General features: G+C 38.0%; 1 long non-coding RNA gene across 2 annotated transcripts in view; it reads right to left on the reverse strand.

Annotated features, from left to right (window-relative positions):
* Positions 1–6,007: 6,007 nt before the first annotated feature.
* LOC126761001 (uncharacterized) overlaps positions 6,008–27,824 on the reverse strand; it is a 129,392-nt gene continuing 107,575 nt past the window's right edge. The window contains exon 4 of one of the 2 annotated variants that reach the window (XR_007667282.1): positions 6,008–6,174. This is a non-coding gene — a long non-coding RNA (uncharacterized LOC126761001). Of the gene's footprint in view, positions 6,175–20,662; positions 20,824–27,824 lie in introns of those variants that run through there. The other variant, XR_007667283.1, reaches the window with a different exon arrangement.

Here is a 27,824-nt window from a genome sequence, read left to right on the forward strand (position 1 = left end):
TTTCTATATCTTTTGATACCCAAAACCGGGGATTCGTCCGCCAGTGTATTGTATGTTATAACTAGACCGTAGATTCAAGCATGTTGAGATCTTTTTCAAATTTACTATCACTGCTTTCCAAATCACTCCTCCTCCTCTCAGTATGTTTGGCAAAATTTTCGATCCAGGATTCTGTTACCTTATCTTAACTTCTAGCAGCTGGAAACAGGTACTGGTTTTCTCCGACACTTTAAGATCTAAAAAAGCTTTACCTTATTATGACATTCCAACAAAATCGCTGGACTGTTTCTTCATCTACAATCACCTTCATAATACTGAACGTGCTTTATTTCTGGTTTGATGAAAAATTCCATTATTAACAATTTTGAAGAAAAAAAGAGTTTTGAAAGCTAGACGATTCCATATCAATATTTTTGCAAGCAATTGGAGAGTCTTGATTTCACTTTTAATTCAATTTGAGTCGAAAATGTTGACTTTGATGACAAAAGTCGGAGTCAATGGCTTCAACAATTGAGCGTCTAGTGGAAAAATTTGAATCCATAGGCACAGTACAAAATGTTCCCGTTCTAGTGAGATAAGGAAGTGCCCGTAATGTCGAGAATATTGCTGCCGCTAGCGCATCAATTGAGGAAGACCAAAATCAGCCTCTCACACATCACCAGTCACCATTGCATCCCGCAAAAAATTGCGGTTTGGTGCGGTTTATGGGCCGGCGGCGTCACTTCCGGCGTCAAGACCGGCACGTTACTGAATCGCTACCGCTCAATGATAACCGATTATTTTTAGGCCGAATTGGATGATATGGACTTGGACAATATGTGGTTCCAACAAGACGGCTTTACAAACCACATAACGAATATCGCAATCGTTCCAAACTTGAAAACCAAGTTTGGTGAACGTGTTATCTCACGAAATGGCGCAATCAATTGGTCGCCTCGGTAGTGCGATTTAACGTCGTTAGACTATTTCCTGTGGGGCAACGTTGAGTCTATGAGCTATGCCAATAAGCCAGCGACGATTGATGAACTTCGTACGAATATCGAACGTGACATTGCAGCAAGCGGGTAAGGTCCTTGATTGGACATAATTCCGGGCCAGTGCCAGATATACAGATATACTGGGTTATTAATGTGATCTTAACGATTATTAAACTGGTTCTAGATCAATGTATCCAAATATGACGTCAAGTATGACAAGTTCTTCAGACTCGACTTCAAAGTATTTCCAAAAAAAGCACACCTAAGTCAATGATGGATAAAAATTATGACTGATCTGTTGTTCTTTAAGATATTCATGCTGCAAAAGTTCGACTTAGGTCACTAGATTCTTCGCAGCTCGCTCTAAACTCAATGTCAATGCTTGGTACACAATAATAAGGGCATGAAAACCCTCATGCGTGCCTCAAGGAACATTATAAGTCGTGGAAAACAAACAACTTTTCCGTGCCGCCGTGCGCCGACACTTGCAACATGAGTCGGTCAGCGGCAAGTTGCCATCAAAACTGCTGAACGCTGACAGCCATTAGTAATAATGGCGCTATGAATATCAACGCTGCAACAGCTGCTTGCCACAGCAGCCAGCTCTGCGCTGCAACAAGAGCAAAGTGATTGCAGGCAGTGTTGCACTTCAACACACACACACGCGCATAAATACACTCACAGGTAAATAAGCATTTTCCTGCTAAGAATTAATTAAACAAAATTATAGTGTTTAGCTGCTGTTGTTTATTGTTGCTGGCATTTGTGAATGGAGTTGTTGCAACGTGGCTTGCGTGCGGCAAGCAAGCCAGCAACAAGTCAGAGCACTTCCCATTTGACGGTCTGACAGCTTGTTAGAAGAAAGATGATGATGTTGTTTTTGTTGTAGTGAAACGAGCCTCGTTGTTGTTGCGCTTGCTATTTTGTTACTTTTGTTTTTGTTGTTCTTGTCATAAGTGCTGTTTTTGTTGCTGTAGTTATATTTGTTGTTGTTGTATTCCTTTTTGTTGCTGTCATCACAGCTGCTTTTGTTGTGTTTGTAGTTGTTGTGATTTCTTGCGTTGCTGTTGTTGTTGTTGTTATCATTGCTGCTGTTGTTGCAAGCATTGCTGACTATTCCCATCTTCCATTTCATGTGGACTACTGTGGTAGTAGTAGTGTTTGTTGTTGTTGCAACAGTTGTAGTGCCAACCGCACGACGTTGCCAACCATCTGTTTAAATACGCGCGATAAAAATCTAAATTAGACGCTAATTTTTAATAACAACACTATGTAAAGCGCTGCACGAAGCGGCAGTCGAGTGCAAAAGATCGCGCAGCAGCACCTTAGACCACTAACAACAACAACAAATGCCTGAGTAAATATGGAAAAAGGAAGTGGCACATACCCACCAGGCCAGTTTGTGGCATTAGTAGCAGCAAAAACACACACAGCAACAACGTACACACTTGAATTGAAGTTGAGTGCTTGTGGCAGGCGGGTCGTTGCAAGCAGATGGTTGCGATTAGGCGACGCATTAAACACGTTTTGTTGATTAATTATGCAGCAAGCGTGTTTCGAAAGCAAATCACACACACGCATATGTATATGTGTATGTGTTGCTGTTGCACACCCAGCAACAATCAGCGCATGCGGCTGTGGCAGCTTTAAGTAGCGCGCTTTTTTGTTGCCGACTTGCCAACTGCAATGGACACAAGCGCGAACACATTAGCCTGGTATGCCGACCACCGCGAAAGAGGTTAATGCCGATCGACAGGTGTGGACCAAGCGATCATAGGTGTGCTGCCCACGTCATGACGGCGACGGTGACGGTGGCAACCTGAGTGCACTAACTTGCGGATTTTAATTGCCACGCCGCAGTCGCGCTTGCGCCTAACTTACGCACACACTCATGCGTCTATGTGAGTGTGATTAGTCCAAGCTGTAATATTTAAAAAGATTTAGTACCGACGGTCGTCGGTAGTGCCCCCACACCCCATTGGGCGAGCGATATTCGCTGCATGTGTGTGTGTGTAATTTTGATTGCCGTGGCATGCCACCACTTCAGACGCGGCAATTGGTAAATGAAGCTAATATCACTGAGTACTCACCTGTGAGCGGTGATGGGGTGGCCAGCAAATGTTCTCAAACAGAATATTCTTTAAAAGATTTGAGCTTGATCGAATATTCCGAAAAAGTCGAGTATCTAAACAATACTCTGATAAAAGACTCTAAACAAATCTGCCATCTAAACAAATCTCTCATCAAAAGTTGATTGATCTCGACCTTTGTATATATTTTACTTTGTTCCACGTGTATAGGCCATGAAATATCGAAACTAGTATATTTTCTAAGTGAAACCCTTATTTTCAGTTGGTCAATTATCTTTCTGTGGAGTGATGACCCAAAATCTAAAAAAAAGTTAGTTAGACTTCGAAAGTCATCCAACACAGTACAGTTTTCAGTAGAACGAAGGAGGGCATCCAAGATCTTTCCCTATATACCCTGGACTAAGAAAAAGAGTGTCATTTTCTCATACTCCCCAGTCTAGGTATTCCATTTTTTCACAAATCTTCAGCTATTATTTGGTAAGTCTTGGCAGATATTCGCAGATCAGAGCCTTTATAGGTTTATTGCAATAGACCAAATGCCAAAATGTACGGTGCAATCTTCAGGACGTCTGTTCTACATACTAATTTCGATCATAATAAACCTTTACAGAGGAATGAGAGAGACTTTAGTACTCCTAAAATAGTCGAACTCGCAAGTCTCAAGTAAGAGAAGAAGGCGTTGACCGCTAGATCTGCTAATTGGGTCATTTCCAGACAGATGTTTGCTAAACAGCAGTCTAAAATGTACGATCTCAGGCATCTCACAGCTTATCTAATCGTTCTCATGAGTTTCGACTGGACTTGCCTTCAAAGGCTGAATATTGACTTTGTCTTGAAAAAAAGAAATATTTGAGTTGACTAATATGTTTTCGAAAAGCTCTGATTATCTCATAATTTTAAATCGGCTGTGATGTGAAAAATATGAGGAATATGGCTTTAAGGCAACAATAAAGCTGACCAATTATTCTCACAGGTAAAGAACTCTATCAATACAGAGATATTTAGCCACTAAGCCAGGTTTACACTCTATTAAGTTGTTGGTGCCAGGTTACAGCAGAATGGCCGGAAATTACAAAACCGATTAGCTTGTTCGCATTTCACGCGATTGGGAGCGAGTCAGTACTCCGTTGTCTTCTTGCGTTCTAGCGCTGGACCTTTGAACCTCCCGTGAGCTCGACAAGCGCTGGTCAACAACTAGAATTAGTGGAACTACGAAATCCTTCCGGACCATAGTGAACGGCAAGAGGTCGTCCATCTCGCCGCAGTTTTAAGTGATCTGACTGCATACTGTCCAATAGGTTCATACGCGGTGCGGCAAAGTAGTTTGTCGAACGCTTTTAGCCAAAGCTGTATGGAGGAAGGCGAGATCATCTTGTCACTTTTTCCTCTACTTACCGGCTTTTGGCAGGCTGAGAATGAAATATCTTGATAGATACACCTTCAGTGAACCTAGCGAAGTGGCTGAGATTGATAACAAACGCCTTAACAAATTTGTGGTAAGCTCGAAACGCTTCGTCGAACTAAGAGGACTTAATTTTTAAAAGTTTTTAGGTAAAACAAATGACCAACGTTCACAGCTGTCCAAATGAGATCCATCGATAATTTAACCTAATCTAACCTAACCTAACCTAACCATCAGAGTGAAATACAAGAGTTCTGGGTTTGAATTTATTGGGGCCCTGCTTTCATAGAATATCTTTAGAAAAGTAAGATACAGTGGAATATGGTATGAAAGCTTTTTTGATTCACATATTTTAATTGGCTGATAGCTGATCACATAATCTCTCTTAGTAACAAAATCTACGCTTATTTCCGCACTAATATACCATACATAACTATCGGTATAAGACTTCGGCTACCGACTTTTCGAGGCTAATTCATACGTTAGCCGTAAAACTCTCCTCCTTCTTCGCCCGAACTCGCGCAAAACAAATCTGCGCGGCACTTCGTCGCCTCCTGCTCACTCGGAATGCAATGAGTTGTCTTAAATTGCTGCACAGTAATTTGCAGTATCCGATGGGCCGCTAACGGGCGTCACGCACCTACCCATATTTACCGAGCGTGCAAATAAATTTGTAAATTGTTCTGAAATGCACGCACATGCCAGCCAAATCGCCCCAGCACTCAATCTGCCCGCCCTCTGCACTTTGTCTGCCAGCGGAGCGCTGATATGTGTGCACTTAGTCACTCCCAAAGCGACGCTGTGCTAATGCGCACGGGTGTGTGTGTGTGCACCGCCGCGTTGCAGCTGTTGTCAATTATTCCGCGTGCGCATGCGCCGTGTTGCACTTTGCGCGCTGTCGCATAAATCTTGCGCTCATGCGCTTGCCGGCTGCCCGGTTGACAGATTCGTTAAAAAATCTCGCTCGCCGTGGACGCAGCAAATCTCGCTTCACAACTCGCACATTCATCCGCGCTGCAATTTAGTTTAGTTTTGCAGTTGTTGTTGTATTTATTTTGTTTTTGTTTTCCATATGGCGCAAAAATTGTTGGAATTAGTTTCGTTGGGAATGTTTTATTGGCGTCAAGTTCAAAGGTCATCCAAAACACATTGTAAAGGCGGCTGTGTAGCGCAGTCAGTCGGTCCGCCATACATTTGTGGGCGGAGACGTCGACTAGAGGTGAACGTATGCATTCATTTGCTTTACTAATGTGCGGAATATTGTGCAACTTGCCGGGTGGTGAGTGGTGAGTGGTCACTGGATATTGTTATGACACATTACTTTTGATTTATAGCTCGAGGAAATCACAATTCCAATTAGAATTCGCTCATACAAATGAATTTAAATTAAATTTCGCGATCACTTTGAACAATCATTTTACCATGCATGCAATCCCTTTCGATCAAAGTCGGTCCAATTTATGACACATTCGCTAAGCTCTACCGCCAAGTCAGAAAAACTGCATTTTTTTCGATTTATTTTTCGAAGAGCCATTTTATTCAAAGACTTATAAAAGTAATGTAGATTCACAGAATTTAATAGACTTTAATAATCGGTGATCCATTTTTGAAAATTGTGTATTCCCTTGATCTCCCAGCCGATCTCCAGAAGACACTCAGAAAAAAGCTGTCTGGTGGTGAGGAGGATTTTTCGGCTTAAATTTATCTAAAATCAAAAATAAACAAATCTTTATTACAGATGAATACAGGTAATAGTCCTTAAAAATCAAATTAATCAAAATTTTAACTTTTTACAAAATGGCGGCTTCCCATAAAAAAGTAGATTTTTGTAAGAAAACAGTGGCCTTAAAATCTAAATTATTAACAGAAACCTTATTCCTTCGATTGTTATCTGACAAACACATCGTGAAAATATAGTTCGTGAAAAACTTTCAAGTCGATGGATTTAGCCGTTTCGAAAATTTTTTTCTCACAGACTTTAAAATCGAGCTTTGAAATTCAAAAGTAGAGATACGTAACCCCTAAGTGACCTTAACGAAATTTAATATAACATTATTCCTATGAAAGCTACGCAAAACTTAATGGAATTTCACGTGTAAAGTGCTTATGGTTATTATAGCATAACTTAACATAACGTAGTATAACTTAACGTAACGTTATATTGCATTTTTCCAAAAATCAAAACTCAACTAATTGATTTGATAGTAAAAAAAACTTAAAACTTAACTTAATGACATGACGTAACGTAACTTAACATAAAGTAGCATAATATAAAATTTATTCCAAGTAAACAACATACAACAAATTAATTTTATAGTAAAAAAATCTTAATAACTGAACTTAGTGACATAACGTAGCATAACTTAACATAACATAATGTAGCATAATATAGAACTTTTCAAAAACTCGAAGTATAAGTGATTAATTTTAAGTAAAAAAAAATAACAACTAACTTAGTGACATAACGTAGTATAACTTAACATAACATAGCGTGGCATGATATAGAATTTTTCAACAACTGAAAGTATAAGGGTTTAATTTTATAGTAAAAAAATTTAATGACTTAAGTTAATGCCGAAACATAGCATAGCTTAACATAACGTATCATAATATTGTATTTAAAAAATACAACTAATTGGGCGTATAGTAAAAAAGAAACTTACTTACCTACTTGGCCAGACACGATTTTTTTACATATGGCTCAAGAAGCTCACGACTTCCTTTTAAGGCGAGGTAAAGTGAGAAGGCGAACCATCACTCCTCAGGCCTGTGCGCCGGGTTTGAGACCCGCCACGTGAAAAACCATCCTCATCAAAGTAAATTTCTCCAACACATCACTGATTTGCGCCCACGCCCCGATGGAAGAAAAGGACGATGTGGCCAAAAATACCTTCTATGAGCGCTTGAAGAGCACTTGTGAGAGCTGCCTCCGCCACGATGTCAAAATCGTGCTTGGCGACTTTAACGCCAGGGTGGGTAAGGAAGGTATCTTTGGCCCAACGGTCGGTAAATTCAGCCTCCATGATGAAACATGCCCAAATGGGTTGATGCTGATCGACTTCGCCGGGGCCCGAAATATGGATATATACTCGTATAGTACTAGATTCCAGCATAAGAAAATTCATCAAGCTACCTTGCTGTCTCCGGATCGAAATGTTGTGATAGATGGAAGACACGTATCCAGTATTTTAGAGGTGCGTACGGTCCGAGGTCTTAATATCAACTCGGACCACGATCTTGTTGCAGTCAAGATTCGCACCCACCTCTATGCAGCAAAAAACTCACATCACAAGGAAGGTTCTACGCCATCACAACAGACAGTCGAACGATTTTCCACTCGACTTGCACTCCTGCTCTCTGAGAGAACTCGTCAGCAACTCGGTACAAGGGAATTGTAAGACGGCATTTCAAGTTCCTTACGTACAGCTGCAACCAAAACCATTGGTTTTCGGAAAATCCAAAAGAATGGCTTGTACGATGAGGAGTACCGCGTTGCAGTGGAAAGAAAGCAGACTGCCTAACTCACAATACTCCAGCTCTGGAAGTATTCGATCAGAGGAAGAGAAAGACCTCCACTCCGTTAAAAGACCAGGTCGAGAAGGACCTAGCTTCGCTTGGAATCTCTAATTGGCGCCATATTGCGAAAAAAATAAGCGACTGGCGCGCTGTTGTTAACTCGGCTATAACCGCATGAGCGTTGTCTACGCCAGTAAAGAAGAAGAAGAAGGTTTATATGGGTTTCGCCCATTTATGTGTCAGAGCTACCGCATGCACTACAACATGCTCTATAAAAAATACCTTTACGCTGAGTAGAAATCAACCCAATCTTTGTTATCCATGCCATTTCATCCATTCTGCTTAGAAGTACTCGGTTCAACGAGAAGCCCATTTATTATATACATAATATAGATATTATAGTACATACTCTACTTTGCATTAACATTAACCAATAAATATACCCTCGTTTCAACCTTCCACTCCATGTTCATCGCATATACTGCCTTAAACATATATTCTCCTTCTGGAATCGGAAAACGAGCGAACATATCATCACGCAGTACTAGATTATTAAAAACAATGTCATGCTAAAGAAATGGAGATATATAAATATGTATATGTATAATAAGTATTATTATGCTTTTTGTCAGAAAGAGTAATCTTCGGTGCTCAAAATACTCAAAATACTCACATTGAACGGGCAAGTGTGGTTGAAATTCGAGTATTTCGCGAAGGCATCAAAATATACTTTCACAAAAGGAAAACGTTTCCTATTCGCCATGAAGGAACATAAATCGACGGAAACATTTTGCAGAAATGGACGATAACCATTGAACTTTTTGAACAAACTCAGATTTATCTAAAGAAAAACATGGAAATTACAAATTTAATATTTGGTGTGTAATAAAATATGAAAATAAACAAACAAAAGCGGTCGATATTTAGAGTATACGAAAACGCAGGTTTGCAATTTGATAGCTGCCAAAAATAAACCTCAGAAAAAGTCTTATTTCTTGCGTCTGTCCACACATGCTTCTTAAACGTTATGTGGTTATTTGGTCTTCGCTACAAAACTCCAAGAGAATCGCCCTTTATTTACGTAAACACTCACTGTAATATTACTAAACGGTTTTTTCAAGATCTTCGCGTAAAGTGATAACGCAATAGTACCCCGTTTCGGTACCGTTAGCCGACAATATTGAAAGATGGCAACGGTTTCATCGAAAGTTTTGCAAATAATGTTGGTGAATCTTGAAGTTGACACGACCGCACCAAATAATACCAATAAAAGTATTAGCGTGAGATAACAATCCGTGCGAATGACCCTCATTGCTGTACTATTTATCATTCTAAACTGTTCTAACATTGGCCGCAAAACTATAACCAAATAAAAGCTGCAAACCATTCAAGCATATCAATTTGTTCAATTGTAATTGAATAATAAGTAATTGGTCATCACACAATTAAGTATATAATTACAACAAGTAAGGATGGGCTAAGTTCGGGAGTAAGAACACCTCACAGATTGACCAATATAATGTATACAGTATAAAGACCACCTCTGTACCTCTAAAATATCATTATGAGCTATTTTGAAAATAGAAGGCTGATTTTCAACACCAATGAAGGCACCAAGAGCCAACCTATAACAAGTGGAGTACCACAAGGTTCAGTACTAGGCCATCTCTTATGGAATCTCGTGTATGATGGGGTGCTAAGAATTCAACAACCAAGAAACGTTAAGCTAATCGCATGCACTGACTACCTTATAGTAGTAGCGGCAGCTAAACAACTTGATGACCTTCAAAATATATGTAATGATGGCATAAATGGGCTGCGCCAATGGTTTTCTTCCATGAGTTTGGAATTGTCTGAGCACAAAACAGAAGTATTGCTCATAAGCACCATTAAAATTGAAAAAAAAATAACTTTCACTATAGGAGAGAGATCACAGCCACAGTTGAAGTATTTAGGTTCAAGGAGCACTTGGTATAACATCAAATAAATCAAATAAGATTTAACAAGAATGATGGTAAAAAGAGGCTGTGTGCGCTCCAGAAGCGATGAGCTCAGTAACACTATATGCTGCTCCAGTATGAATACTGGCACTAGATATAAAAGCGTATGCCAGACCAATAAATGCGTTACATAGACTCACAGCAATAAGAGTAACAAGTGCTTTCCGAAATATATCCAGCGAAGCAACTGAAGTACTAGCTAGTATGCCGCCCATAGATATCCAGGGAGACGAATTCATGAGATTATATGAGCTATCAGCGCTGATTACAGAACTCATAAAAAGAGAGGACAGAAATGAGAGCATAATTTTATGGCAGCAGCGGTGGCGAACCTCAACCAAAGGATGGTGGAGCCACAGACTTATACCTGATATCCATACGTGGATAACTAGAGAACATGATGACCTGGATTTCCACCTGACCCAAATATTAAGCGGGCATGGGTGCTTCAGAGGCTATCTGTACAAATTTCAAAATGGCGTCAGTCGTTATTGTTCGATGTGTACGGAGTCCATAAAAGATTCTGAACACGTGTTTTTCCATTCCTTTCGGTTTCTAATTATTTCATTAAGATTGACTCCATTTTGATCTCGATTAGTTCAAAGTGATACAAACATCCGTTAGGTGAACAAAACTATTATACTCTGAATCAACATGTTGCAAGGGTATAAAAAGCCGGTTTGAGGTAAGAGTAATTGACTCGTTTAAAAGCGTAAATTATGCATCAATTATTTACATACTTGTCTCATAACCGTTATCGTCGTTACGAATGATTACGTCTGAAAAGTTTCAGCATTCGAAATTAAAGCTCCACAAAACAATTTACATAGTACGTATCCACTAAATTTAACGGTTAGGAAGTAAGAAAGAGCTAAGGTCGGGTGTAACCGAACATTTCAAACTTTCAGGGGGAAATGGCGGAAATATAGTCCAATTTCAACTATTTTCACACCGTCAGTAGGGGTTCTTATGGGATTTATTGTAAGCGAATCTGGTTATTATAGCTTTAATGTCTTAAGAGATATGTACACTAAAGCCTATAAGAGGGTGAGGCACGCCCCCTTTTTTCAAAATTTTTAAGTCACATGTTTTACTGCGATCGCTGTGCCAAATTAGAGTTCTATATATCTCCTATTTTAGTGCTTAGTTATTGCCTTTTATAGTTGTCTGTAGTCTGCAGTGACGTTTTGTGGGCGTAGCACGTGTACCAAGTTTCAATAAGATATCGCTGTTTGTAGTCAAGTTTTCGCTTGCATAGACGAGTGGACAGACAAACAGACAGACATTTGATTCCATTTCTATCTCGATTAGTTTTATTTGTTACAAACAACCGCTAGCTGAACAAAATCTATTATACTTTGTAGCAACATGTTGCAAGAGTACAAAAAGTCAGACCAAAAAGTCATGACCAAACCAAGTTGATCAAATTTTACGCAAACCATAGCTTGTTAGAAAAAGACGCACACTTAGTATAGTTAAATTTTTCCAAAAATTTACCGATCTCTTCGGTGGAAAGCCATATAAAGCCACAAAGGTCTTCATAATCAGTTTAGTCTAAATCTTTAATTTGCGGTATAATGAAGACTTAAAGAGGTAAAGGTATAGTCCTCGTTCTAAATGGGCAATGTCACAGATTATAAAATATGTATGTGCTTTAAACCTATTAGAAGGCAAGGTTACGCCAAACCAAAGCAGAATCTTCCCACAGTTTTCCTTGCTCCAAATAATAGTTTTGACACTTATTTGGTCATCCGAAGTTTATCAATTGTCCAATTTCTCTCTTCATAATAACACCAGAACGCCAGGGCATATCAAGTTTTATAATTATATACCATTCTTTCTCAAGATATCGCTTAATTCGTGGGGATGTATTCACAGACAGACAGACGGAAACATATGTATGTACGAGGGTTGCCTTTTATATTTCTGTATTAGAGAATAAAAACGAATTGCATGCGTTTGAACCAATTTTCGAAGCACTTTTGCCACTCTGACTGAATTATCTCCAAAATACATATAAAATCAAAAATGTCAAAGTTGTGAGTTGTCAAATTGCAGCACTAGGTGTAAACAAATCCCAAAGCGGCTACGTCATGTCAAGCAGAGAAAAAGGAAGACCTTTGGAGAAGAACCTGGCTTCGCTTGGAAGAACATTGGCTGTTGTAAATTCGCCTATAACCGGGTAAGCGGTGTCTACGCCAATAAAGAAGAAAACCCTAACTTAGTGACATAACATAGGATTACATTAGCAGCTTAATTAAAAGTGATTATTTTTATGGGAAAAATATTAATAATTTAAATTAGCTTATTGACATAACTTAGCACATTTTAATATTGAATTTTTCAGGAAAAAAATTAACATACTTGTATGTAAATTAAAAAACAAATCTTACATAACATAACGCAACTTGACATAACATAGCATAACTTAACATAACGTAGAATGATATTACATAAATAAGAAAACAACAACAAATACAATTAATTGATTTTAAGGTAAAAAAAACTAAATAACTTAACTTAACTTAGTGACATATCGTAGCTTAGCATAAAGAAGCATAATATTAAATGTATTTCCATTAAAAAAAAACTGCAAAATACAACTAATTTATTGTAATTTTATTAATAACTTAACTTAGTGACATAACGTAGCGTAACTTTGCATAACGAAGCATAATATAGAAAGTTTCAAAAATTCAAAGTATTAATTATTTAAGTGATTAATTTTATAGTACAAGAAACTTAATAACTTAACTTAGTCACAAACATAGGATAACTTAATATGACACAAGGTAGCATAATACAGAATTTTTCAAAACCTCAAAATATACGTGATTAATTTTAGAGTAAAAAACTTAATGACTTAACTTAACTTAATGACGTAACGTAGATTATCTTAACATAACATTAATAATGAATTTTTTAAGAAAAAAAAACAAATATAATACAAAACTTATAAATTTTATAGAGAAATTTCTTAAAAAAACAACATAACATTCCATAACGAAATGTAAATTGACATAACACAGCATAACGTAACATAAAAAAGCACAATATTGTATTTTTCAAGAAGAAAACAATAAACAAACTAATTAATTTTGTTGTAAAAATACTTAATAACTTCACTTACCTTAATGACTTAACGTAGCACAAAAGCTTAATTTTTCATAAAGTAGCATAATAAAACTAATAATTTTATAGTAAGAACCTTAACAACTTAACTCAATGACGTAACGTAACATAACTTAACATAAAGTTGCATAGTGTTGAAGTTTTCAAGAAATTTCAACAAAATGCAACTCAAGAATTTTTTGGCAAAAATAACTTAATAACTTAACGCAGACTAAGAAAATTGCAAGGAACTTGAGCCTAATTATAAATTCTCGGTAGATAAAATACAACGAATAAATTTTCAAAATTAAAATAGTAACTAATTAAGCTTATTAATAGCATTTAAATTATCAGAGCATAGGATAACCCATGGAACAAGAAACACGCAATATTCCTAACTTAAGTTGATATGTGGGTAAACAATCTTGATATATTATCAAGAGGCAAAGAAGTAAAAGTTTACTATATTGCCGAATTCTCACAAATCGACTAATTATTTTCGGCCATAAAACGTTTCACACGGCACTTTCGCTTAGCTGGCAAACGGTACATGCGGCGCACATAACAATCGCTTATTAGCAATACTAATTGAAAGTAATTTCGCACAGATTTCTGCACTCAAAGGCAGGTGTTCAACCGATGATTTATGAGAACGCACCTACAAACTTTGTACACACAGTAAACAGTTCCATAATAATAACCTTGTTGCGGTCATATTAAGCAAGTAGAACATACATACTTAGCTACGTATGTGTATATGTATGTGTGTAAAAAAACAGTTGTGGAAATTGTCTCAATTATCGGCCAATTGAATTGCTTTGGTGCAAATGACGAATTTACAGCCAACAATCTAAGTAGGAAGGAAAGTGTTATCACAAGAAGGAATCGACATACATACATACACACACCTGAAAGTACCGTTACGTAGTACACATGGCATACTATTTGTGAAACTTTTATTTCTTTGCACTCAGTAAGTCCGCAAACAACAACAATCATATAAATACAAGTACTTACTTCAAAATATACAATAACAACAAATATTGAATGAACGAGAAATGGAGTCAACAAGCCGCCACGCTTGTTGTCGCGATAAGAACCGCTATTCTCGGTGCAACCACCTGTTGAAACAAAACGAGCCTCAATTACGAAATCATCGCGGCTACATACAAGTAAACATACAAACGTAAGTACACAACTTAGTGATAAGCGCTTCGACAACAACAAACAGCAAAGAAGCGTAAAATCCAACGAATGTTTGCACCGAGAATTCACTATCGCCTGCCCAAACGAAGTGAAGAAGACAAAGCTGCTATTTTGGTAATTCCTGCCAGCGCCATACACATATACTATAAATATACTGTTATACTCGTATGTATAGAGCATAACTATTTGTTGTTGGTATATTAGTTTGCTTTGGCATTAAATTCCCAGCTCGCTCGTGTCCGATAAGCGTACGCGTGTTTCGAGCAAAGGCAAATATAGTTGTTGCTTGGGGAAAAAGCTTACAACCACGGAAAAGCACTAAGTATATACACACATATATATACATTTACTAGATATACTTTATATATACATACATATGTACTTATATGTGACGTTTGGTGCTCTAGAGACACCTGTGTGTAACTTTGTTAATTTCAACAGCATTTGAAGTTGAGGCCACTGACTCCGAATTTCGGTGGTAAATTTTAATAATTTCGACTTGCCGTTGGATCGTATTTCTATGATGAAATGACAAACCTTGCTGAAGAGAAATGTCAAAAGATCGGGGAAATATATGAGGTCGTTTGCTATCCCTATCGGTCTACTTTTGTTGCGTTGTAGCCTATCTTCCTTTTTGCTGCTTGGCGCCAATTAGCAGTTCCAAGTAAAACCAGGTCATTCTCCACCTGGTCTTTCCATACATACTTATATGTACATATGTATATCAACAATGACTTTATTTCATTGGCTTTTTTGTTGTACTAAAAGTTGGGAATAATTCGGAGACACAAAATTCGACCTTTTTTAGCTACCTGTTTTCCTGTTACCCAAACTATAGCGCTTGCTCTGAACACAAACCAGAAACTGTAATATTCCGATATTTGAAATACAGAATACCTCTATCGGCAGTTCGGTTAAGTACTCTTTGACCCAAAGCACTTTCGCTGAGGCACTGCAAGCTATCCTAGCCGAGGCTTGTTTCGGTTCAGAAGGAGAAAACGGAGGACTTGAAGGCAAAAAACAGATTTTTATTAAAATGCGTGAAAATTTTCTTGTTCTTTTTGACCTTTACCTTCTGCAAGACCTTCGATTTCAGTATTACTACTTATGTCCTAGAAACAATTATCATCATGACTAACTTGACACCAGAACTCAGCATAATAAGTTTTAACTTACGCCCACCTGAAGAAGTACTTGAAAAGCAGTTCCCTAACTTATAACTATAGTGCCTTAACGCATGATCTCCAAATGGCCAATGTCCCGTTTTAGTTGCTGCAAGTCTGCATATAATTTTCCTGTACCTATGTTCTGAGTTTTTCTCCTGTCATAATTTGGCCATATCTATTTCGCCATCCATCATTCATCTAAAGAGCATCCCAAATTTCCCAACTTATTCTCGACAATTTTTCTGCGACCGGTAAACCAAATTATGGACAAATGGAGTTGGCCTGCCAGTCAGCTTAAAGGCTTCCTCGCTTTGTTTACTAAGCCGGAGCTGATCTTTGGCGATGGTGCCATAGTGCCGCCTGACTATCTGTGCAAATGACCGCTTTATATATCTTCCGTAGTTGTTCAGTAGGACCCCACAACACTTCTATATGCCAAGTACTTCCGCTTGGAAGATGCTGGCTGCGTTTGGTAGGCGCAAATATATAGAACTATTAAGATTATGGGAGTATATCCCCGTTCCAATACCGCGGTGCATTTTGAATCCATCGATATATATTAAGATGGTATTTTCCTCCCTTACTAAAGCTCTTCTCCATTAACGTCTAAAGAGTAAATTCAAATAGAAGTCACTATCCATATGACTATATTCGATTTCATGCCCCAGTTTCTACTGAGTATGACCTTATACCTGTAATATGCCAGATAAGCTTTCCAAATAGTATCAGTTCCACATTCCTAGCGTTAGTACCAAGTCCGATACTCGCGGCCCATGCGATCGGTTCAATCCATCTGTACATCATGTTGTCTATGCTGCCCTATGTTAGAGACTCAGTGATCATGTTTACCATTATTTAGTGAAAAGCTTCTTGTATGCCTAGAAGGCATTGTAAATTGGTTTAATGACTTTTCTATTACATTTACTATCTCGTGTAGGGCAGCTTCAGTTAAACAATCCTTAATGTATGTTGTGATCATATGATTGATCTGTTATGTATAATCTTTAGCCACTCTAAGACCTTCAATTTGAAGCAGTTGTGGCTTATCTGAACCTGCCGCTTTAAATGGTAAAAAACTGCTAACAGCGTATTCTATTTTTTTTTTTACCATAAGACCGGACCGGTCTCCTGTAGTTAGATATTGTTTTGGTTGAACACCCATTGCCGACGATTGCTGACTACCTGGAAGGGTGCTTGTTCATTAGAACCTCAAGTAACTCTCCAGAAGAGGAGATACAAGCACCTTCTGTCTTTAAATTAGGAATATTGATATGTTCTTTCTCAGCCTGGCGTATTCTTTGCAACTTTTTTTTGTTGAGCGGCAAGTCTGCATCGTCTTTCTACTTTTTTTTTCGCCACTTCCTTCTTAGAACCTCTTTGAACATAATGTGATTTCAAACACCGCAGATCTCTGCCATAATTTTTTCAAAGGAGACTTCCGAGATACTTCATTTAATGTTGATTTTGAGCAGAAGCTCAAGGTAAGTCAAGTTGTTTTATAGCAAAAATCGTATGACGAACTTAGTGTAATGTAATGTTAAATTGGAAAGTAACTCTCTTCTAATACTTAAGATATAAATAGTATTTTTTGTCTCTTGTCACTTTGTCGCTCAATTCAATATTACGTAAAAAGTTTTGTAACTATTTGCACTTTCAGCTTCTTCGCTTATCTTCATGTACAAAGTTCCCAGCTGAAATAATCTTTAACCAAACGAATATTACATAATTGCCAGCGATATGGTCTGGAAGTTTCCTTTCTGAAGTATTTATTCGTTTATGATAAAAGTTTGTCATTCTCATTTGGAGCTAAGTGCATTTCATATGGTTGTTGTAACGAGGTGTTGGACTATGTTAACTACTTGTTATCGTAGAAATTATTGTTTTTATTATTAGATAAAGAAATATCCAAGTGATATGAACCAATTTACTAGACTTATTAAGCTCCGTTTACACGCAGACATAAATTACTTAATTTATTACACAACGAACGGGGTTCGCAGCCCGCAGAAGGAAATGACGGTCACTGCATGGCTTCGAATCTAAGTACTTTGGAGCATCGTGGTTGGGTCAACGTGATAAGTTGAGGTGATTAAGGTCTGTCTCTCGTCTGTCTTCCCAAACTAGTCCCTCGGTTTTTGAAATCTCGATCGAAAATTTTGCTCACGTTCCTTTCTCCGCAAGAAGTTACTAATTTGTTGGCAGCGCCTATATCGGATAACTATAGAAAATAGCTGCCTTACAAAATTATCGATCAAAATCAACATCAAGATCCTTGATGCTATCAAAAATGCACCTGTGTAGGGTATTATAGCCTCGGTAGACTCGAAGTTAAAGTTTTTACCATAAAATATTCGGCTGATAAAATTACTAATGAATTTTAGTCACCTGCGACTCGTGATTTATAACAACTCACGTATTTTCTAAGTAATTTAGTTGTAACAGGTGTTCAGCGATTTTGTTTTTGTTTCTTTCGCCGAATGTACTCGCCTACTTCGGAGTCAAAGTCCCACTTCCAAAATGTGGCGTCACCATTTGGCATTGATGCGTGCATGCAGGTGTCGGTGACTTTCTTACTTCAATGTTTTTTTTGTGCTAATTGCCACAGATGTTTCAATGTTGACGTCGTAAGTTTAAAAATATTTTCAATTTTTCCACTCATTTTAGTTTTTTCTTGTGTGTGATAAGAAGCTTTGCTGTTTATCATTTGAAACGAAAATATTTTTCAATTATTTCGCTACTACGCCTTGTAATCATAGAGCACTTGAAATAATCCCCATCACCTCCCTATCTGATTATTAGGCATTTCCGTACTTAACTGTAATTGTTGTATTTCTTTTAATTTAAGTGCATTTCATATGGTTGTTGTTTTGTATTGTTGTTATTGTTATTGACTTGTGATAAACCGTTACACAGGTGGGTTGCACTGATTCAAGTGCCTATGAAGCGTCTCTCACCACCTGAGTAAGTCGTTTGATAGCGGCTGCTTTCTTGTTTGTCATTCTATAAGCAATAAAAAGACAAATAAATATGAAATATATGGAATGTTATATTTATAAATGAAATTAAATAAATTTTTCTAAGCAGATCAGACTAAAATACTTACTAATTTAAGTTTGTATTTGTACAATGTACAAAGAAAACGAGAGAAAACGGTAGCTTCGGCTATATCGATGCTATAATACCCATCACAGGTACATTTTGTGTAGCATAAAGTGGTGTAGAAGGATCTCTATCTTGAATTTGATCGCTCAGTCGGCGTTCCATTGAATCCTAATCGATGCCGATTATATGACGTCTATAAGGTATAGTGGTCCGACAAATAAGTGGTCTCTTGGGAAGAAAAGTACATGTGCAAAAATTTCTGGTCAATAACTGAAAAACTGAGGGACTTGTTCGCATATATTATATACAAGCGAACATGACTAAATCGACTCAGTCCGTCTCACTAATCATTTAAATACATACATATATATTTTATATCGTCCGCGACCTTTTCTTCTATTTTTTGTAAGCCAAATATATTGGTGAGAAACCGCTCTAAGAGAAATTAGTCTTACCCAGAAGATTATTCTAACGTCGGTAAAACAACATTTCGAATAATTTTTGCATATGACTGTAATCAATTCTAGGCTCTCAGGTACTCGTGTTACTTGATTTGACTATGATACAAAGCTAGCAGCCTCTTCTTAACTCTAATTCCTTTGCCTTCACTGTATTGCTAGAATGACGTCACTTAATCATTTCTACTTTCACTTTAATGGGGCTAAAATTTACCACGATTTTGTTAGCGTTAACTCCTTCTTGATTGTGATTCATAAAACAAAGTTTGATATAACACGTTTTATTAGAGCTTCCTTCGAACCGATATTAAAAAGTGGCGAATCGAACAAGCCACTGATTAAAACGTAATAGCAACTGGCATAATAAAATAAAGAGAGTAGCAAGCTATGTGTATCACTTACTCGTATGAAACTCAAGTATGTGATACATATAATCCCTTTAATTGAACCTCTGAAATTTTTTGACTAAGTATTCAATTGATTTATTTATATGGGTTAGAAACTATTTTGAGGTAGGAAAATTCTGAAAGAAAACAATTCCAGATATATACAAAAGAGAGAAAGGAAAATGTCATGTATCTTTATACAAATAAAAGTATCTTAGCGTAATTCGATACTACAGCTGGAAAGAAAAAGGTAAGGAGTAGTTTTGTGGATTTAAAAGAAATTTTCGAATCAACTCTTAACTTTTGCGTATTTTCGTGAGTATGATGGTGTAAAATAATGCCGCCAGATTCTTATAAATTGAAACTGATCTCTTTTCTCTTCCATCCAATTTTTTGTGACAAAATTCTAAGAGAAATATTCAAATAACAAACTAAAGCCAAGCTTTTATATTACTTTACAATATCGCTAGTAATTACTCTTCCTCAGGACTGGATAAAGAAGACATCGAAATGAAGAATGGAGAATAAATATATCATATCTACATATAAATATGTTATCACTGATCAGAATATTCTGAGGTCGACCGTACATGTTAAGGAACATAATTTTAAAAATTTCACAAATTTTGTTTACATAGAGTATCCACGCCGAGAGAGAGGTTGTAAATGTATAATTTATAAGTATATATATATTATATATTTTCCCGTAGCTCCTAGGTGAAACATAAGGCCTCAATATAATTTATAAGTAAGTAATGCGAAATTGCCAGCTTAACATCCTGTTCAGCCTAGATTCCGCGTGGATACCATGAGATCACTTTCTGAAAGTACGCGATAGACATTTCGTAAACGAAGCGGTTTCAATATTCCGACGGTTACGGTGGAGCTGTGAGCAAAAATAAAAATTTCGGCAACATCCACATATCTAATTCATGATGGGAGTAAATTTCATCGGGTCTCTTCTTAGACATCTGCGCCAAAGCTCACATGCAATTGTCCAGCTTTTGGCTAGAATTTAACGCGATACTAGATGATGTTTGTAAAAGGAGAGAGGAACTATAGTATCTATGGGTTTAGAATCCAGATTTAGAATATCGTCAAGGAAGAAGCCGCTAGCATATTAAAATGAGCTCGGTAAGAGTAACATAGGTTCTGTTAGACTTAGAGGAAATGTCTAGAATAGTGTAGATGGTAAATGGTAGATTATTCCATCGCGTTTTGGCTTTCTTTCCCAAGCTCCTGTCCACATCGTCGTACAGACAATACAGGGGTTTACCAATTATCGGTCACGTTGGCGGATGGCAGCCACTTTGTTGCCTAGCACCAGTAGAAGTTAAGCCGGTTGTTCCTGGCGGCCCGCTCCACACCTGCGCTGGTTACCAAAATATCCTTTGCCATTATATGGATGTCTAGAATATACAAGCGAAACAAGCAGTTAGGTTAGCCTATGGCTTATGGCAACCAAATTCTGGTGCAAGACTTGGATGATGGATTTGTTCATAACGAAAGTTCATTGTGATATTGGATTTTAGCTTGTATGAGGTAAAAGGTCTTAAAATCTTGTCTCTTTTATACATTTTAACTTTTTAACGGTCCAACGACACATTAAACTGCAATAACGCAACAACTTTGACTCAAGCTCAAAAACAAAAAAAAAAATAAAGTAACCGTATTGCGTCCATATATTCAAACTCGTAACCATGTTTGTACACAATGCACACATCACGACTTCAAATACCGCTCCAGTCTAGTTCACGCATCGACAACAACATTGTTGCCAGTTAGACTTCCGCATAATGTTGCATGCAGTTGTCCGCCAAACACCAAAAAACTTCTTGTCAGTAGCAGGAAATGTATCGAAAAAATCACGAAAAATGTGTATGCAACATATGCCACTCGTTGCAGCTGGAAATTCGTAGTTTCTTACGAACATCCACAAATGTGGCAAGTGCCGCAATTGCAGTGAATGCACCAGAAACACGCATGCCACAGTTGACAAGCGAGAAACCGCCAACTACTGGCCAGCCAGCGGCTAACTAGTCACTCAGCTGCAGCCAAGTCGACGAAGAAGCATGGCAACATGCGGCACTTGCCGCCACTTATAGCTTGCCAACAGCAACACACACACACATGCGCCGTTGAATACAGCTGCAATCTGCAACAAATATGTACAAGAAATGCTATTACAGTGCAACATATGCGGCGGCAGGCAATTCATCGATCATTCCGGGCAACGCTGTGGCAGTCGAGCAACAACAAATACACACACGCACATTACGTACATATACTTGCTACGCTAACTAACTAACTAACGATGCTGTAGCCAACAGGTAGTCGGTTGGCAACGATTTTGGCCCATAACTGTAACAGTCAGCTGGTGGCCAATGTTGCCACTGCTGCACCTCGGCCCATTACGACTTTGTAAAATGTGTCTTGGCTGCCGTGACGCCGCCAATTGCCACCAGCAATGCAACAACTACTCACGCCAGCATTTATGCAGAGTTGTATGTATTAGATCCGTTAGTTAGTTGCTTGGTTGTAAGTAAGAGGCGGCTTGCCATAACAACAGGTGTCTCCACGACACTAACTGTCTACTCATAAGCATTAGGCGACTGAGTTTTCGTCTACTGAGTGGTCGGTGCACATTCCGTAACGACCGCCTTACGACTACTTAACGGCGCGAAATGTCTTTGTGGCGCATGTGGCAGACAGGCGGCGTACGGCATTCGCACGCCGTGCACATTCGGCACGTTGGCGTTCGTCGATGTTGATAATGTCTGCGGCATCAGTTCATTAGAAGCTCCAAATTGTTAAATAATGACTCATATGGGACTTTGGCGTCGCAGCTTTGAAAGCCACTGTAATATGATTTTTACTTTCTTTATTCCTTGGCGAAAAGCTGGATTAGTTGCTCAAATGAGTTGACAACTTTAAGTATTTTTTATGCCGTAAGAAAGGTACATTAAGTTTATGTTAAAGTTTTTAATATCTCGTCATGGTATCTGATAAAGTATATAGAGAGAGCTAAGCCAGTTTAGCCGTATCCGTCTATCGGTCCATCTCTCTTTACGCGAACTAGTCCCACAATTTTTGAGATATCGATTCTTGCCATGCAAAATTCTTTTCTCTAACAGAACATCATCACGAGATTCGACATACATTATTTTTCAAGGCAACGGTGCAATCTCCGCACATATTTTTCAGATCAGACTACTATGACATATAGATATACATATACGTAAATAGACTGATTCCTTGTGAAGCCACGAATATTCCCCTTTAGAAAGTTAGAGACGCCAGTCCATAGTGTTGCGCAAAATGGATTGAAAAGATCGTCGCATAGCGACAAAACGCCTAGAGCCTGCCACGAATTTATTGAGGCCGCTAATATCAATTCCAGCCCATTCGCCGAGTCGAAAAAAGTAAGACAATCGAAATGCTTCAACCTTAGTCTGTCGAGTCTGGCAAGCCAGCTGACTGAAAATGAGAAAGTATTCAGGTGTTCCACCTTATCTTCCTCTTTGCAACTTTGACAGCTTGGGTCCTCCAAATTTGTTAGCTTCACCACTTGATTGCTAATAGGACTCTGATCAGTGTGCTTTGCTAAGAGGTGGTACTTCAATAGACCCTTTTAGGTTCCACTCTGGGCCAGAAGGCTATCGCAACCCAACAAGTTCCAGTTGCTGATCAACGCTTGTTGAGTTCGCGCGAAGCCCACATATACAACGCTCGTACGTTCGAAGACAGAGGAACTCCTGCTTGTTCTGATCCCGACAGAATTTGGGTAGGAGTGGCTATTCTTGCAAACTCGTTGGTTTTACAACTTCCAGCGATTTCCCTGCATCTAGCCATCAATTTATCTAATGGTATACTTGCATTTTCAAAAGTCAGCCAAAAATGATTATCTAAGAGAAATAAAGACTAAAATCTTTGAATAACCTTACCGTTTGGCCTGCTTGTGTTAATTCGAGAGAGTTGCACGAATTCTTCTCAGGACGTTTACAAGTACAAAGCTTTCATTTGTATATATAAGAATGGCAGCAAATAGAATCAAAGAGAGACCTTAGCTTTTCTAATTCTTGATGAACTTAGAATAGTCAATTCAATGAATACTTCAATAGATTTGATCACTGAGGAAACCGGAAAGATATATTAGGAAACCTCAAATTATGCCTCAACACAATCATAATTGGAAAAAAGCGAAAGTTTGAATTTTCATCCAACGCTTTCCTTTGTATACATTTCATCTATTAGGGTCCAAAGTTATTGTGAGGGACTTTAACATCTGAAGAAACCGTTGTGTTCTTAGACTTTTCTTGCTTTTGAAATACCTGTATTGGAGTCAAAGTTAACCATTAGAGTTGTTTTACTTAATAGTATAGAACTAGAGGGACGAAATATAAGTTTGAACCGACAAAGTACATACATACATACATATCATATATTTTTTAGAGATATTATAGAAATATAATATCTAGTGATAGCCCTATGTTGGAATTACGCTCGGCTCTAACTTTCAAAAGGCGATTCTTTTCTACTAGCTAAAAATATTCAGGACGCTATAAATGGTTGCTTCATCGGTTTTTGAATTCAGTTATCCTGCAACAAAGTAATACAATTTTGACAAGCTATCTTCCAGCAAAGCATTCTCGCTCACCGCAACTGTCATATAACTCAGCACTTATTGTCACCGTGATCATCGAAAAGCATATGAAATCAGAAAATCTTAGGTACAAACATATATGACTTAAGTTTCACTGATATATTACTTATACATAGGTAGTCAGATACAAATTGTACAAGTACTATAGTACAGTTGTATAGCATATACCTAGCTTTTCTCACAGCATGTTTGCAAGCTCTGGGAAAACCATTGCTGCCACGCTAGAGAGGCGCCAGTTTGAAAGATTTTTATGTGCAACAGCTCGAACTAAGTAAAACCCAGCCACAATGCATGACTGACCGCCAACGGCGTCACATTCTCGAAGGTGTTATTGTATGGCAAATGGCAAAGTAGTGGCAGCAATAAGAAGTATTGCATAAATAATTAGTCAGTGACGTGCGTTTGCTGATTGCGCGCGCAATTTATGTGACCATTGTTTTGTCGTCGCTTTTCGGTGAGATTTTGAGGTATAGCTTAGTTCGAGTTCAAGTATACTTATATAGATATAGGACCATTGTATTAAGTAGTATTTCTGTAGGTAACTATAATTTATAGTATTCTCAACAAACTAGTTTAGGAGTTGGTTATTTGTTAACAAAGCTGTTGAGTGTTAGGTCTAATTTAAGAAATTTTCAATAAGAAAAATGTTGAACTAAACTTTGTTCTATTGAAAATTTATACCCAGATCAAATGTATAAACCCGTTAGTTCCTGAATTGTCTTCTAGAAGATGTTATGGTTTAGGATCGTCCACATCAACATCCTTCAATTCACCTACGAAAAAGTCATTAATATAGCGTTATCCATTAACTGCAACATTATTAATTGTTGAAGAAATTTGAACCAGTGATTCCCTCTGCCCATATATCATACCAAACAGTAGCTTTTGAAGGAATCCGATAATTTTGTTTATTAATGTAGCAATTCAACCAATCGTCAAGTTATCGTTGAACAAAAGTTCCTTGTAAAACTAGTGATAGGTGGGAAATTGGTTTTGGAAACTCATCATCAATATAGTATATTACTTGTGAACTGATGACACATACACTAACAGTCGACCAAACAACTCTGTTCCCGCGATAGCCGGGTCTACGAACCACCAACGGATTCGGATCTTTGGCCCAACAAGGATATATATACTTATATATTAAAAATCGTCAAGCAAGTGTTAGAGATATGGCTCGACATCGTTCGCGAGTTCGTTCGAATGATTTTGGGTATGAAACACGTTCTTGCTCGAATCGTCCCAATAAATCTGAACTTTATTTTAAAGAGTACCGACAATAGGTCTCTTTGACATGCTCGATTGTGCAAATTCCGCCGAGTTCAAAGAGGGCATTATAACTGCCGACAAGACATGGGTTTATGAGTTTGACATGCAAACAAGTCAACAATCATGGAAATGGAGAAAAAAAGAGCCGAAATCAAAGAACCCACGCCAAAACTGCTCAAAAATCAAGGTGATGCGCATTGTTTTTACGTTATTCGTGGTTTGGTACATCATGAATTTAATCCGGAAGGACACACGATCAATAAGGAGTTCTACTGAGCTATAGTGAGGCGTTTGCGTGGGAACATCCCTCGAAAACAACCGGAATTGTGCAAGACCAATTCATGGATTTCACAAGATGATAATGCACCACTGTATCGAGCCACGATTGTGACCGAACTTGAATCCAAAAACGCAATGAATACCATGAATCAACTACCGTATTAACCAGCTTTTCTTGTTCCACAAACTGCAATTTCTCCTCCGTGGAACCAGTTTTCAATCGATTTAAGAGATAAATCAAAACTCGCTGAATGAGCTGAAGGCCAACTCAAAAAGTGCTTGTGAAAAGTGTTTCGAGGACTGGAGAAATCGTTAGCATAAGTGTATTACATCTGGTGGGGATTACTTAAGAAATTTGGGGAACTTTTGAAAAATTTACATTTTCAAGAAAGAAAGGAAAATTTTAAAGCTTAAGTATATATGTATAAAACAGAGACTTTTCGGAAGTCAATTTTTATCGATCGAATGTATATTCATAGTTGCTATACTGTAATACTCAATCAATTATATTTAACCATAAAAAAATTTATAGACATTAATACATAGTTATATGTATTTTACATTTTGATTTTTTATATTTTGATTTTTTCTTTCTTTTCTTTTCTTCAAAATCAAGTGCAAAAGCATTTTAAACCACTCGATTCCAAAGTGTCAGCGCTAAATTTAAAGCATTACTCACTATCGAAAACAAGTGCAAAGTACTCAATTCTCAAAATAAGTGCAAAAGTATGCAATTAATAAATAACAAATTCCACAAGAAGCCAATACAAGTCAGTGCAAGTATCTGCGACGCAACCACTTCGGCAATAATTACGCACTCGTCAATCGATAGCACAACGTGGGCCGAAGAATATTAAGGGCAATAAATTACACAAAAGACAATCAAAACAGCATTTCAATATATCAATAACCGTTATCAGCGCTCGCCAATTATACAGGAAGCCGAGTGCATTTAAACGCCCATGAAGAGGGAGTGCAGCTGTACCCAGGCGAGCTGGTAGAACTCTTACGTGCTCAGGTATAAAAATAGTTCATGAAAAATACACAAATTACAGATAAAAAGATAAAATGGTCTACAAAAAACAAAAACAACAACAAGGGCAGCAATATTTGAAGCAGGCAATGCGAGCGATAAGGTGACGACTGTAACAGGGTCCGATAGCAGTGCGCTTATCAAAGCTCAAATAAGTAGGCAAATATGTGCAGATGAATGAGTGTGAATGAGTGTGTGTGTATATACATATATATGTATATATGTGCGTTTATGATTGCGCCTACACATTCACGAATCAGGTGCAAAACACCTGTGCAAACCAAACGGAAACCACTTTACTACGCAACTAAAAAAATTTACTCATACGCCCTGGCAAACCGCCGCACACACAGAGCATTAAATATGCATGTCAGCTGTGACGCTTTGTTGTTTTCACTTACTTGCGGTACACCAATTTAATTCATTTAGTTTATCACTAAACAAACACACACACACACACAAATGTGCGCATGTTGCAATACGGCGAAGGTAAACGTAGCAAATTGGTGCCGCTTATCGCTCGCTGCCAAGATTACTGCACACGAGTGTGACAGACAAGCGCACCGCTATGTCGACACACAATCTCGGCAACAGGTGTGTGCGCTGACTATTACAACAACAACATAAACAACAATATTAACAAAAAACAACAACTAACAACAACAAAAACAGTAACAATAACAAAAACAACACTAGCAGTTACAACAACAGTAACGGCAACAAAAAGAATAACAACAACGACGTCTGCATTCAATGGTAGGCTCCAATTAAGCGGCCAAGCGAGCGCTCCACCAACTAGCCACCAGCCGGTCATCGAGCCATTGAACCGCCAGCGCCAGTCAGCCACCGTTATCGGTTGTGAAAGCGGCCGTCGCCCGTTGCCCCTGAATGGATGAATGTTGATAAAGCGCACACGCTGCTTTGGGTGTAAGTAAACAAATGTGAATGCCAGCAGCGACGTCGACGTTGGCAGCGCCTTACGGCTGCTTGTAATCACAAGCTCTGGCTGTTATCGCCAGTAATTGGCAACGCTAATATTGCGGACACGACTGTTGCTGTTTTTGGCGCGATTTCGATTTCCATTTGTTACATATTCCAAACCGAAATTACTTAAGTGGTAATTAAACTAATTTATGTTTATGAGATAATAATTTTTATGTTAG

Source organism: Bactrocera neohumeralis, chromosome 6 (genome assembly GCF_024586455.1).
Source record: "Bactrocera neohumeralis isolate Rockhampton chromosome 6, APGP_CSIRO_Bneo_wtdbg2-racon-allhic-juicebox.fasta_v2, whole genome shotgun sequence".
Lineage (NCBI taxonomy): Eukaryota > Metazoa > Arthropoda > Insecta > Diptera > Tephritidae > Bactrocera > Bactrocera neohumeralis.